General features: G+C 40.9%; 1 protein-coding gene across 8 annotated transcripts in view; it reads left to right on the top strand.

Annotated features, from left to right (window-relative positions):
- The window catches only part of KSR2 (kinase suppressor of ras 2), a 481,762-nt gene that overhangs the window by 68,903 nt on the left and 398,078 nt on the right, over positions 1 to 14,781 (top strand). The window contains exon 1 of one of the 8 annotated variants that reach the window (XM_056537026.1): positions 10,659 to 10,814. The exons of 4 other annotated variants lie outside the window; for them this stretch is intronic. The gene's annotated coding sequence lies outside the window, so the exon portion shown is untranslated. Of the gene's footprint in view, positions 1 to 10,658; positions 10,815 to 11,301; positions 11,647 to 12,661; positions 13,195 to 13,284; positions 13,682 to 14,781 lie in introns of those variants that run through there. 3 more of the 8 variants (XM_056537059.1, XM_056537036.1, XM_056537045.1) reach the window with 3 other exon arrangements.

Raw genomic sequence — 14,781 nt, 5'->3', positions numbered from 1 at the left:
TGCGGCAATGTCAGTAGCAGACTTTAACCTCTTAAGGACCAGGCACGTACTCATACGTCCGTGGGAATTTTGCATCCCGCCGGGCGGGGACCGTGAATTCACACTTGCGATTTGCGCGATTCTGGGTCATTACGGGTCTATGGTGACCCGGTGACCCAGAATATAAGGGGTATCGCCCACAATCTAAGACACCCACAATCCCCCTGAAGAGATAGGAGTGAGGTGGCAGGGGTGCCACCCCTCCTATCCCTGCTGTTGGTGGTCTAGACGCGACCACCAATAGCAGATCTGGAGCGGGGGGGGGGGGGGTTAACGTTCGTTTTCCCCATCCTGCCCACCCACAATAGGCGGGGCAGAACGGGGAAACGACAGAGGACCGGCGCCGGAGTCCACTTACCGATCTGCGGAGGCTGCGGGCGGCGATCGGTGTTGGAGATCGGCGGGCGGCGATGACTTGCAGCAGGCTCCCTGGATCCGACGGAAGCCGGTAAGTTGCCTAGCAACATCTGGAGGGCTGCAGTCCGAGACCACTATATAGTGGTCTCTATACTGTAGCACTCCAGATGTTGCAAAACTACAACTCCCAGCATGCCCAGACAGCTGTTTGGGCATGCTGGGAGTTGTAGTTTTGCAACAGCTGGAGGGCTACAGTTTGAGACCACTATATGGTAGTCTCTGAACTATAGCCCTCCAGATCTTGCAAAACTACAACTCCTAGCATGCCCACACAACTGTTTTCTGTCTGGGCATGCTGAGATTTGTAGTTTTGCAGCATCTGGAGGGCCACAGTTTGCAGTGGTCTCTATACTGTAGCTCTCCAGATGTTGCAAAACTGCAAATCCCAGCATGCTGGGAGTTGTAGTTGCGATCCCTCCAGCTGTTGCATAACTACTTCTCCCATCATGCCCTTCGGTGATCAGTACATGCTGGGAGTTGTAGTTTTGCAACAGCTGGAGGCACACTGGTTGGAAAATATTGAGTTAGATAACAGAACCTAACTGAAGGTTTTCCAACCAGTGTGCCTCCAGCTGTTGCAAAAGTACAACTCCCAGCCTTCATGGTCTGTCAGTACATGCTGGGAGTTGTAGTTTTGAAACAGCTGGAGGTTTGCCCCCCCATGTGAACGTACAGGGTAGATTCACACGGGCAGGCTTACAGTATGAGGCTTAAGTATGGCTTAAGTATGAGATTCGGCAAATTTTTTGCCGCAGTGCTAACTCCTAGCAGGGAACTCACTGTAAACCTTCGCTAGTGCGAATGTACCCTAAAAAAACTACACTACACTACACTAACACAAAATAAAGGGTAAAACACTACATATACACCCCCTTACACTGTCCCCCCCCCAATAAAAATTAAAAACTTATTGTACGGCAGTGTTTCCAAAACGGAGCCTCCAGCTGATGCAAAACAACAACTCCCAGCATTTCTGGACAGCCACTGACTGTCCAGGCATGCTGGAAGTTTAGCAAAAGCTGGAGGCACCCTGTTTGGGAATCACTGGCGTAGAATACCCCTATGTCCACCCCTATGCAATCCCTAATTTAGTCCTCAAATGCGCATAGCGCTCTCTCACTTCTGAGCCCTGTCGTATTTCAAGGAAACAGTTTAGGGCCACATATGGGGTATCTGCGTACTCGGGAGAAATTACACTACAAAGTTTGGAGGGCTTTTTCTCCTTTTACCCCTTACGAAAAGGAAAAGTTGGGGTCTACACCAGCCTGTTAGGGAAAAATTTTTTTTTTTTTACACTAACATGCTGGTGTTGCCCTTTACTTTTTATTTTCACAAGAGGTAAAAGGAAAAAAAGACCCCCAAAATTTGTAACGCAATTTCTCCTGAGTACGGATATACCCCATATGTGGGCGTAAAATGCTCTGCGGACGCATAACAAGGCTCAGGAGTGAGAGCGCACCATGTACATGAAGCCTAAATTGGTCATTTGCACAGGGGTGGCTAATTTTACAGCGGTTCTGACATAAACGCAAAATAATAAATACCGACATGTGACCCCATTTTGGAAACTAAACCCCTCACAGAATGTAACCATGGGTATAGTGAGCCTTAACACCCCACAGGTGTTTGCCAAATTTTCGTTAAAGTTGGATGGGAAAATGAAAAAAAATTTTTTTTTTCACAAAAATGCTGGTGTTACCCTAAATATTTCATTTTCACAAGGGAAAATAGGAAAAAACAAAAACAAAATTAGTTACCCCATTTCTTCTGAGTAAGAAAATACCCCAAATGTGGATGTAAAGTGCTCGGCGGGCGAACTACAATGCTCAGAAAAGAAGGAGCGCCATTGGGATTTTGAAGAGAAAATGTGTCCGGAATTGAAGGCCACATGTGTTTACAAAGCCCACATAGTGCCAGAACAATGGACCCCCCCCAACATGTTACCCCATTTTGGAAACTACACCCCTCACGTAATGTCATAAGGGATACAGTGAGCATTTACACCCCACAGGTGTCTGACAGATTTTTGGAACAGTGGTCCGTGAAAATGAAAAATTTAATTTTTAATTTGCTCAGCCCACTGTTCCAAAGATCTGTCAAATGCCAGTGGGGTGTAAATACTCACTGCACCCCTTATTAAATTCTGTGAGGGGTGTAGTTTCCAAAATGGGGTAACATGTGGGGGGGGGTCCACTGTTCTGGCACCACGGGGGCTTTGGAAACGCACATGGCCCCTGACTACCATTCCAAACAAATTTACTCTTCAAAAGCTCAATGGCACTCCTCCTCTTCTGAGCATTGTAGTTCGACCGCAGGGCACTTGACATCCACACATGGGGTATTTCCATACTCAGAAGAAATGGGGTTACAAATTTTGGGGGTAATTTTCTCCTATTACCCCTTGCAAAAATGTAAAATTTGGGGAAAAAACAGCATTTTAGTGAAAATTTACACATTTACACATCCAACTTTAAGGAAAAGTTGTCAAACACCTGTGGGGCATTAAGGCTCACTGGACCCCTTGTTACGTGCCTTGAGGAGTGTAGTTTCCAAAATGGTATGCCATGTGTGTGTGGGGGGGGGGTTCTGCTGTTCTGGCACCATAGGGACTTCCTAAATGTGACATGCCCCCCAAAAACCATTTCAGAAAAACTGACTCTCCAAAATTCCACTGTCGCTCCTTCCCTTCTGAGCCCTCTACTGCGCCCGCCGAACACTTGACATCCACATATGAAGTATTTCCTTACTCGAGAGAAATTGGGTTACAAATATTGAGAGGATTTTTCTCCTTTTACCCCTTGTAAAAATTCAAAAACTGGGTCTACAAGAACATGCGAGTGTAAAAAATTAAGATTTAGAATTTTCTCCTTCACTTTGCTGCTATTCCTGTGAAACACCTAAAGGGTTAACACACTGAATGTCATTTTGAATACTTTGAGGGGTGCAGTTTTTATAATGGGGTCATTTGTGGGGTATTTCTAATAAGAAGACTCTTCAAATCCACTTCAAACCTGAACTGGTCCCTGAAAAATTCAGATTTAAAAAATTTTGTGAAAAATTGGAAAATTGCTGCTGAACTTTGAAGCCCTCTGATATCTTCCAAAAGTAAAAAAATTTTAATTTTATGATGCCAATATAAAGAAGACATATTGTATTTGTGAATCAATATATAATTTATTTGGAATGTTAATTTTCCTTACAAGCAGAGAGCTTCAACGTTAGTAAAATGCTACATTTTCAATTTTTTCATAAAATTTTGGAATTTTTCACCAAGAAATGATGCAAGTATAGACAAAATGTGCAAAAAACGCTCTGGTCCTAAGGTGTAAAATGGCCTGGTCCTTAAGGGGTTAAAGAAAAAACTATCGGCATAATAAATCAAATGCAGTAGGGAACCTTACACACAGCCCTGGGGACTGGGGGCTAACGTACATTTCATACCTACTACGTCATCGCACTGCCTCCTGGGGGAATAAAGAACTATTGTATATCTAACAGACACATAATGCAAAATACCCAAACAAGAAGTTTAGATTGCATCATGCATAGACAGACAATAGTAAAGACACTGAACTGTTACCATAAATTATTTCCTAAATAAACTGATAGCTCAGACACTGACTAAAAACATTTTTAAAGATGAAATAATTCTTAACGTTATGTTCACACGTCAAATTACTGCACGGAAAATCACTGTGCGGAGGTTCCACAGACTGCAGGCGCCGGCGCTAGGACTGCACAGAAATGCGCTGTCTCATACACAGCTTTGCATTCCATGCGGAGTCCGCAGAAAAAATTAACTTGTTCATTCTTTCTGCGGAAATAGAGATCGGAATTTCAGTGCCAGATGTTTCCGTGTGCACAGCGCAGCAGAATCCTGCTGAATTCAATGGAACGCTGCTGCAGCGGTATCTCTGTGCTGAATTCCAATGCGTAATTCGGCATGGAAATTTCGACGTGTGAACATAGCCTTAGTGTGGTCCAAGGCATGGGCATAATAATAGGGAAACTGAGAAGGAGGGTTTCCACTTAGACATAAGATACAGTTAGTGATGATTATGGAAGGGAGCACTTCCTTTGTGATGTACATTTAAGTACAGTGATCCCTCAGCTTACAATGGCCTCAACATACAATAGTTTCAACACAGGGCAGCTCCATTTTACTTTTTTAGGACATTGCATTTACTGTACAGGACCCTGAAGAAGCTCCTCTTCTCTTCATAGACAGTTATTACAGCTCCCAGCAGATCTTTCTTACATTTATATGTAAGGATTTGCTTTATCTATATCAGTTATCTACTTATTTTTCTTTAATTTTCTTTTTCCTATTTTTGGATGACATTTTGGGGCTTCAGAACCAATTACCAGGTTTCCATAGCGTTACAGTCTCAACATACAAATGTTTCAACATACAATGGTCGTCCTGGAACCGATTGACATTGTAACTCGAGGGACCACTGTACATACTCATAGAGCTAAATAACTCAACTGAGCCAAAAGGTATTTAGTAAAAAAGAGAATGCTGCAAAAAAATATAAAAAATAAATAAAATACTAGGAGACTACGAAATTCTATCCTGAGTAGTCCAGTAAAATAAAAGACAAAACAAAAACAAACAAACAAACACATTTGTTGACATCAGTGCAAATCCATTATGAAATGTCTGTTATTGTCACAGAACGAAGGTAATTCTTAAAGGATCTGAAATTGACAGAAGTCAGCGGTCCATTATGTGAAAAGGATTTTTTAAAATCAACTATAAAATAACGGACCATTTGCATCTGTATTTATCCGTTAAAATATCTGTTTATTACGTTAATGTCAGTTATTTTTTAAACATTTCTGGTCTTTTTTTTTTTACCATTTTTTACAGATGTAAAAATAATGGAGGCTAACAGAGATTACTTCCATTGCCATAGACTTCAATGTTAGAATGTCCATTACGTTAGAATGTCCATTATTTCTGACGGAAAAAAATTAGTAAATGCCTAGTTCTTTGTTTTCCGTTAAAATAACAGAAATTAAGCAGAACTGATAATAACTGAGAATAGCGGAGATGAAACCCCCCCCCCTTGAAATGAATGGGATCCGTTAAAGGAAAACTCTCACATATTTTCTCCCGCACTATCCACATGTACTGGTGGATAGTGCGGGAGACGCTGATTAAAACGAGTCCTACCTTGGTCTGATCCGCGCCGCCGTTCGCCCGCAATTGTAGTTTTAATCTCTGTGTATATCCTGCTGTAACTGGCAAAGGCGGGGCTTCTGCGGGCTAACTGGCACTGACGTCAGCGCCGCTCATGAATATTCATCCCTCCCTCTGGTTAGGAGCGGCGAAGAGAGGGAGAACAGGAGTGATGAATATTCATGAGCGGCGCTGACGTCAGTGTCCGTTAGCCCGCAGAAGCCCCGCCTTTGCCAGTTACAGCAGGATATACACAGAGATTAAAACTACAATTGCAGACGAACGGCGGCGCGGATCAGACCAAGGTAGGGCTCGTTTTAATCAGCGTCTCCCGCACTATCCACCAATACCTGTGGATAGTGCAGGAGAAAATATGTGATAGTTGTGAAAGAAATGAAAAATGCTGATGGAAAACCAGCCTAAGCTTTTGTATTAGATCTCTATGGGTAACATCTATATATATGGTACCTTTAACTTTGGCATATTTTAGCTGCAGAAGACATTAACCCCTTCCCAACCCATGTCGTACCAGTATGTAATGAGTCGTGTGATTGTTATATGGCACAGGCCCACTTAACCCACAAACAATAAGCCCTAATACAACTTTGTCAGTGTAAAGACAAAAAAGTTATAGGTTTAAGAATGTGAGGAGGGAAAAAATGTGAGCCAAAATATTAAATTGCTGGGTCATGAAGGGGTTAAATGGCCCCTTATTCCAATGCTGCAAAGTGATTATATATTTTTTGTGCATTCTTCCCTGTACTGTCATCACTGTTTGTATAATTTCTGTAGTGTACATTGTAACATCACCGAGTAGATTATCCTTGTGTTATCACTATGCACATTGTACAGTGACATGACTGTGTGCATTGTCATTGTACTGTGGCATCACTGTGGCCGACATGCAGTCTCCATGCATCTCTATGGGAGGGCCGAAGATACAGTGTGTGTGTATTTCCGGCTCTCCCATAGAGATGCAAGGATGGGGATACATTTTTTTTTTTAAACTGAACAACTCCTTTAATATGTTCCCTATTTGTAATGTCTGCAGAATTATTCATTTATTTGTTGTTATTTTTTTAATTTTTTTATTTATTTTTTACAAAATTCTATGAATGAGAAAGTTTTTTCCTATTTATGTTGTCATGTAGTGACCAAACTGGAGCTTTATCCTGCAGCTTTCCAGAAATCTCCTGCCAGGCCCCAGAAGTCAGATCCTGAGTTTTTACTACTGGGCCCCATGAATTCCATTTACACCCTTGTACATAAGTGTAAAAAACAGTTTAGGCTGGGACACTTTTTGGCCACACACATGGTCGCTTGACCTAAGATCTCTTATGGTGCCCTGCTTGACTCAAAAGTGACACAGCAGTCACAAGAAAACCATGTGACATGAATTTCTCATGACTGATGGGCCGTTGAAAAAATGGAGCTTACTCCATGCACACCACATCAGCCAAAAAAGGTAATCAAAAGACATATACCATAATCTCTACATTATTTTCTAATAATAGCCTATGCTGCACTATATCAGCAAAAATGTTGTGGATTTGATGCTGCAGCATTTATGTTGCAGATTTTATTTTGTATTCAATGCTTGAAAGGAGAATAAAGTGAATATCAAAACTTGCTGATTACACTGCAGATTTTATCTGTGGATTTCCTTGTGTGAAATCCACAGAACATACACTACATGTGAACATTAAAGGGGCACTCAAAGTGGGAAACTATTTTTTTTAATCAACTGATGCCAAAAAGTTAAACAGATTTGTAAATTACTTGTATTTCAAAATCTTAATCCTTCCAGTACTTATCAGCTGCTGTATGCTCCAGTGTAAATTGAGTAGTTCTTTTCTGTCTGACCACAGTGCTCTCTGCTTAAAGGGGTACTCCGGTGAAAACCTTTTTTCTTTTAAATCAACTGGTGGCAGAAAGTTAAACATATTTGTAAATTACTTCTATTAAAAAATCTTAATCCTTCCAGTACTTATTAGCTGCTGAATGCTAAAGAGGAAATTCCTTTCTTTTTGGAACACTGATGACATCACGAACACAGTTCTCTCTGCTGACATCTCTGTCCATTTTAGCAACCGTGCATAGCAGATGTATGCAAAGGGCAGCATGGTGTCTCGGTGGTTAGCACTGCTTTCTTGCAGTGCTGGGGACTTGGGTTCAAATCCCGCTAAGAACAACAAGAAATAAAGTGTTATTATTATTATAATAATGTCAGCAGAGAGAACTGTGGTCGTGATGTCATCAGAGAGAATTCCAAAAAGAAAATAATTTCCTCTGTAGTATTCAGCTGCTAATAAGTACAGGAAGGATTAAGATTTTATATTCAAAGTAATTTACAAATATGTTTAACTTTCTGCCACCAGTTGATGTAAAAGAAAAAAGGTTTTCACCGGAGTACCCCTTTAAACCTCTGTCCATGTCAGTAACTGTCCAGAGCAGGAACAAATACCCATAGCAAATCTATCCTGCTCTGGACAGTTCCTGACATGGACAGAGGTGTCAGCAGAGAGCACTGTGGTCAGACTAAAAAATAACTAAACAACTTTCTCTGCAGCATACAGCATCTGATAAGTACTGGAAGGATTGGGATTTTTAAATAGAAGTAATTTACACATCTGTTTAACTTTTGAAATGTTTGCGTGAATGTGTGCATGCATTTATTTATGAATGTGTACCTCAATTTATCTAGAGAATTCTATTTATATAATCCTTTGATGGTGAAGGTGTAAATGTATTTAGACTATTAAGACTACATAAGAATAACCAAATGTTAAAGATCCTAATAGTGTCTTCCATCTTCCTACTATAAGCTTTACATATACTAGGGTTTTCAACAGTTAGTGCAACAGTGCCATCCTGTGGACAAATAAAAGAAGCACATATGTTCACACTATAAATGTCACTGTCTTTCTTTATAGGATCCTAACAATTACTATGTTTTTATAAATACAAAACAAATTTAAAATAAAAGGATGTATCACTTATATGCGCTTTATTTATTAAAATCGAATAGTGGCACTCATTCTTTTATTCTATTCTGTTTTTTTTTGTGATTGTGATTATAGGAGATGCCATCTTACTGAGTTGCTTTTCACAATTGGCATTTTGTAGAGTTACATCCCCTAAAATTAGGCTAAAAAGCTGCTAAAAACCCAAACTCATTAATTTCACTATTAAAGGGGTACGCCGGTGGAAAACTTTTTTTTTTTTTTAAATCAACTGGTGCCAGAAAGTTAAACAGCACAGTGCCCTCTGCTGACATCTCTGTGCATTTTAAGAACTTTCCAGAGTAGGAGAACATCCCCATAGCAAACATAAATTTATTAAATTAACTGGTGCCAGAAAGTTTAAACAGATTTGTAAATTACTTCTATTAAAAAATCTTTATCCTTCCAGTACTTATCAGCTATAGTATTCTCCATAGGATGTTCTTTTCTTTTCTGAATTTCTTTTTTGCTCTCTGCTGACACCTCTGTCCATGTCAGGAACTGTCCAGAGCAGGAGCTATTCAAACCTCTCCTGCTCTGGACAGTTCCTGACATGGACAGAGGCATCATCAGAGAGCACTGTGGTCAGACAGAAAAGAAATGTAAAAAGAAAAGAACATCCTCTGTATTATACAGCAGCTGATAAGTACTGAAAGGGTTAAGATTTTTAAATAGAAGTAATTTACAAATCTGTTTAACTTTCTGTATCCAGTTAAAGGGGTTATCCACCATAAGGTGATTTTAGTACGTACCTGGCAGACAGTAATGGACATGCTTAGGAAGGATCTGTGCTTGTCTTGGGGTTAAATGGCTATGTTGTGAGATTACCATAATACTGTGGCTAGCTGTTTGTGACTTGTCATTTCCTTTTTGAGTTTTCTTCTTTTGCCTACAAATCCCATAATTCCATCTTCCTCCCTCCCACACATCAGCCACCCCACCGATTGAAACATAAATGAGCTACATCCATTCAAATGACCTGTGGTTTTCAATCAGGGTGCCTACAGCTGTTGCATTTGTTGCAGATTGATCTCTCTCCCACCAAGCGATCCCTCCACCCATTGAAGCAGACAGGCTCCCTGTCATCAGCTGACTAGTGAGTCAGGTCTCGGCCGCATTGCAAGCTGGGAAAAATCTGAGACAACAGTCATTATGTATGCTGGTAAAAATAAATATTGGGGTGAAAATCACATAAGAATTGTGAGAAAACAGTCACACACAGGTACAGACACTATATTATGAACTACACTAAATTTACAGCCCCTGTAGCTTGGTCAAATAAAAAAAAAATCCTGGAATACCCCTTTAAATAAGAAGTGGAGCCTTCATGAATCAGACTTGCTTTTCAGCACATCCCACAGATGCTCGAGTAGATTTTGGAGGACTAGACAACACCATAAACTCTTTTGTTATTTTAACCTTAATAATTTTTGCAGTTGGGTTGGTTGCATAATCCTGATGAAAAAGGCCACCGCCATTAGGCAATATGATTGCCATGAAGGGTTGCAGATGGTTTACTTGGTCTGCAGTTGTAGGTGGTATATGTCAAATTACCATCCACATGCCAGACCTCAAGGTTTCCAGTAGAACATTGTCCAGATCACCATGCTGCCTCAGCTGCCATCTCTCTATAGTGGATCCTGGTGCTATAACGTTCACCCCGCCATTTACATGATTGTAAAGAAAATGGGATTTATTTTATACAGCTTCATAGTCCAGTTACATATGAACATAGTACAGTTAAAAAAAAGACACAAGTTCAACCCAGGGAAGGGAGAAAATATGGATGAAGTGAAGGGGTATGGGTAACCCGACTTGACAAAGCCACGGTAACTAAGAATTTTATGGTGGCGCACAGGTTTTTTTCAGCCCTTTCCAATAGGGGTTGCCCATCCTTTTAAAAAAAACAATTAAAATCTGTTTTATTTACCTCCGCCTCAGTTTCTGCCTGATTCCCCATTCTGCCTGCTGTCTGCACTCCAGTATCACAGGAGCACCATCAGGTGACCACTACAGCCAGTCAGCGGTCTTGGCATTGACACCCCATACTCAGGAGTAGGAAACGTCATGGCAAGGCTGCTGATTGGCTTTTGCCATCACGTGACTCTGAAGCACTGACCAAAGTGCTGTACGAGACAGAATGGGGGATCAGCGTGGGAACGGAGGCAGATGTAAGTCAAATAGTTTTTTTTCTTTTTATAGATTATATACACATAGAGGGAAAGATGAAGGGACACTAATGACTGTGACACACAGGGAGGGATGAGGGGACAAAAATGACTGTGACACACAGGGGGGAGGTGAGATGAGAGGACAGGAGATGAGAGGACAGTACAGATGAGAGATGAAAGGACAGTATTTACTGATACATTAGGAGAAGATGAGGGGACAGTAATAACTGTAACACACAGGGGGGAGATGATGGGACTGTAATAACTGACAGACAGGTGGAAGATGAGAGGACAGTAATAACTGTAACACACAGGGGGGAGATAATGGGACAGTAATAACTGACACACAGGTGGAAGATGAGAGGACAGTAATAACTGTAACACACAGGGGGGAGATGATGGGACAGTAATAACTGACACACAGGTGGGAGATGAGAGGACAGTAATAACTAACACACACACAGCGGAGATTAGGGAACAGTAAGGACTGTGACACAGGGAGAGATGAGGGGACACTAATGACTAAGACACAGAGGGGGCATAAATGACCGTGTAACAGGGGACACTTATAAATGTGACACAGCAAAAGGCGAGGGGGACAATAATGAATGATCATATAATGTCACACAACGTCCCATTGTGTGATGTCACGTTATATGAAGTGTAGTATCCTGGATCTTTTTCTGCTGGCTCCTAGATCCTTAACAAATTCGTCAAGCCGTGCCTAAACAATTCTTTACTTTAACATAATTATTCTCATTAGTTTGTTCTAAGAATTTGTCTAAGCCTATCTTGAAGACATTACCTGTTTCTGCTGTGACTAGCTCTGGAGGTAGACTGTTCCACAGATTCATGGGGGGAGCTGACCAGGTGCCCATAGCAACCAATTAGATCTCTTCTTTTATCTTACAGAGGCCTTTTTAAAAATGAAAGAAGCGATCTGATTTTCTCTGCACAAGTTTTGATAAAGCTTCTCCATGATTCTTGTGGTTGAAAATATCTTGTTACCTCTGGAGATTGAACCTTGAGCACTGCTGATGCTTTTAGGAGTAGACGGGGGAATTTTGGGCACTCTGACCGGTCTGTCGCTACATAGCGCAGTGCAGTGATGCACTGTGTGTTTTCTGACACCTTTAGGTCATAGTCACCAGGCACATTTTCAGCAATATGTGCTTTAGTAGTTCATCTGTAGCATCAGACCAGGCATGCCATCCTTCGCTCGCAATGGGCATTAATGAGACTTGGGCTCCCATGGTCTTCACACCAGTTTACTGGTTGTCCATTCTTGGACCATGTTTGGTAGATCATATCATAGTCGCTCAGATTTTTCCTTCTTCCAGCTGTTTTGTTCTTATGTTATGGCTGATTGGTGTATTCTGTATGGCAGAATCTAAACAATCTGCAGACAATAATGGTGTTGGAGAAGGCTGCACCATTGCTGAACATTTATACAATTTTGTTAAAGGGGTTATCCAGGAAAATTTTTTTTTTATATATATATCAACTGGCTCCAGAAAGTTAAACAGATTTGTAAATTACTTCTATTAAAAAATCTTAATCCTTTCAGTACTTATGAGCTTCTGAAATTAAGGTTGTTCTTTTCTGTCTAAGTGATCTCTGATGACACCTGTCTCGGGAACTGCCCAGTTTAGAAGAGGTTTGCTCTGGGGGTTTGCTTCTAAACTGGGAGGTTACCGAGACATGTGTCATCAGAGAGCACTTAGACAGAAAAGGACAACCTTAACCTCAGAAGCTCAGAAGTACTGAAAGGATTAAGATTTTTTAATAGAAGTGATTTACAAATCTGTTTAACTTTCTGGAGCCAGTTGATATATATATAAAAAAAGTGTTTTTTTCCTGGATAACCCCTTTAAGTATGGTATGGCTCACTACCACACTATTACCATCCTGTGTGAATAGTCCTTGGTAATTGCTAGGTTTGTCCTCTTCAAGCATTGACTTTCCAAACATTGGGGAAGATTTATCAAGACCTGTGTAGTGGAGTGATCCAGTTGGCCATAGCAACCAATCAGATTGCTTCTTTCCTTTTTAACAAGGCCTCTGAAAAATGAAAGCAGGGGTAACTGCACCACTTTTTCCCTCCACCAGCCACTTCTTTAGGAAGACCCCTTCTCATCTAGATCAAATTCTTTTTGTGATGCCAAGCAGTTTTCTTCTTATAGTCATATTGGCCCTGTTTTTTGGCTAGACCGCTCCTCTAACTTACCCTTTATTTTTGGCAATTTTGGGTGCTCCGTTTTTATTGACATACAGTCATGTGCAAAAGTTTTGAGACCTACAAACATTTTACACAAACTTTACTTCTTAAGTGTTTGTAGTTCTTTTTGTCAGATGTTTCAATGGTTACTGAACTACAATTGTAAGTATTTCACATTTTTCAACTGTTATTGGCAAATACATTAAAAGATTTAATATTTACAGTGTTAACCCTTCTTTTTCAAGACTTGCAATTTTCCCTGGCTTGCTTTATCAGCTTTGGAGGCAAATACTCACTGACGGCAACCCATTCTTGACTAGTCAGTGCTTGGGGTTTAGCACAACCACTATTTGAGGATTGACCACAGGTTCTTAATGGGATTGAGATCTGGGGTCCCAAAATGTCATTGTTTTATTCACTTTTGTTCACTGAGCCACTTAGTTATCACTTTTGCCTTGTGACATCGTGCTCCATCATGCTCAAAAAAGCATTGTTCATCTCCAAATTGCTTCTGGATGGTTGGGAAAAGTTGACTGTGGATGTTTAGAAACCATTCTTTTGTCATGGTAGTGTTGTTCATAACTGTGAGTGAGCTCACGCCCTTGGATGAAAAGCAGTTTGCGCTGTTTATCCAGTCACCGCAGTTCAGGTACAGTCAAATGTATAGGCGCCTCTTGTGCCAGATTAACTCACTTGAGCAGGACAAACTCTTTGTTCTGCTCATAGGTCATCAAAGTGAAGTCCTGTCTTAATAGTCCATATCACTTACAGTCATGGCCGTAAATGTTGGCACCCCTGAAATTGTTCTAGAAAATGGAGTATTTTTCACAGAAAAAGATTGCAGTAACACATGTTTTGCTATACACAAGTTTATTCCCTTTGTGTGTATTGGAACTAAACCAAAAAAAGGGAGGAATAAAAGCTAATTGGACATAATGACACACCAAACTCCAAAAATGGGCTGGACAAAATTATTGGCTCCCTCAACTTAATATTTGGTTGCACACCCTTTGGAAAAAATAACTGAAATGTTGGACCACTCTTCCTTTGCAAACTGCTCCAGGTCTCTCTTATTGGAAGGGCGCCTTTTCCCAACAGCGATTTTAAGATCTCTCCCCAGGTTTTCAATGGGATTTAGATATGGACTCATTGCTGGCCACTTCAGAACTCTCCAGCACTTTGTTGCCATCCATTTCTGGGTGCTTTTTGACGTATGTTTGGAGTCATTGTCCTGCTGGAAGACCCAAGATCTTGGACACAAACCCAGCTTTCGGACACTGGGCTGTACAGTGAGACCCAAAATCCATTGGTAATCCTCAGATTTCATGATGCCTTGTACACATTCAAGGCACCCAGTGCCAGAGGCAGCAAAACAACCCCAAAACATCATTGAACCTCCACCATATTTCACTGTAGGTACTGTGTTCTTTTCTTTGCATGCCTCATTCCATTTTCAGTGAACAGTAGAATGATGTGTTTTACCAAAAAGCTCTATCTTGGTCTCATCTGTCCACAAGACGTTTTCCCAGAAGCATTTTGACTTAAGTTCATTTTGGCAAAATGTAGTCTTGCTTTTTTATGTCTCTGTGTCAGCAGTGGGGTCCTCCTGGGTCTCCTACCATAGCGTTTCATTTCATTTAAATGTCGATGGATAGTTCACACTGACACGGATGCTCCCTGAGCCTGCAGGACAGCTTGAATATCTTTGGAACTTGTTTGGGGCTGCTTATCCACCATCCGGACTATCCT

Source organism: Hyla sarda, chromosome 1, assembly GCF_029499605.1.
Source record: "Hyla sarda isolate aHylSar1 chromosome 1, aHylSar1.hap1, whole genome shotgun sequence".
Lineage (NCBI taxonomy): Eukaryota > Metazoa > Chordata > Amphibia > Anura > Hylidae > Hyla > Hyla sarda.
This window is presented reverse-complemented; position numbering and strand designations above follow the sequence as displayed.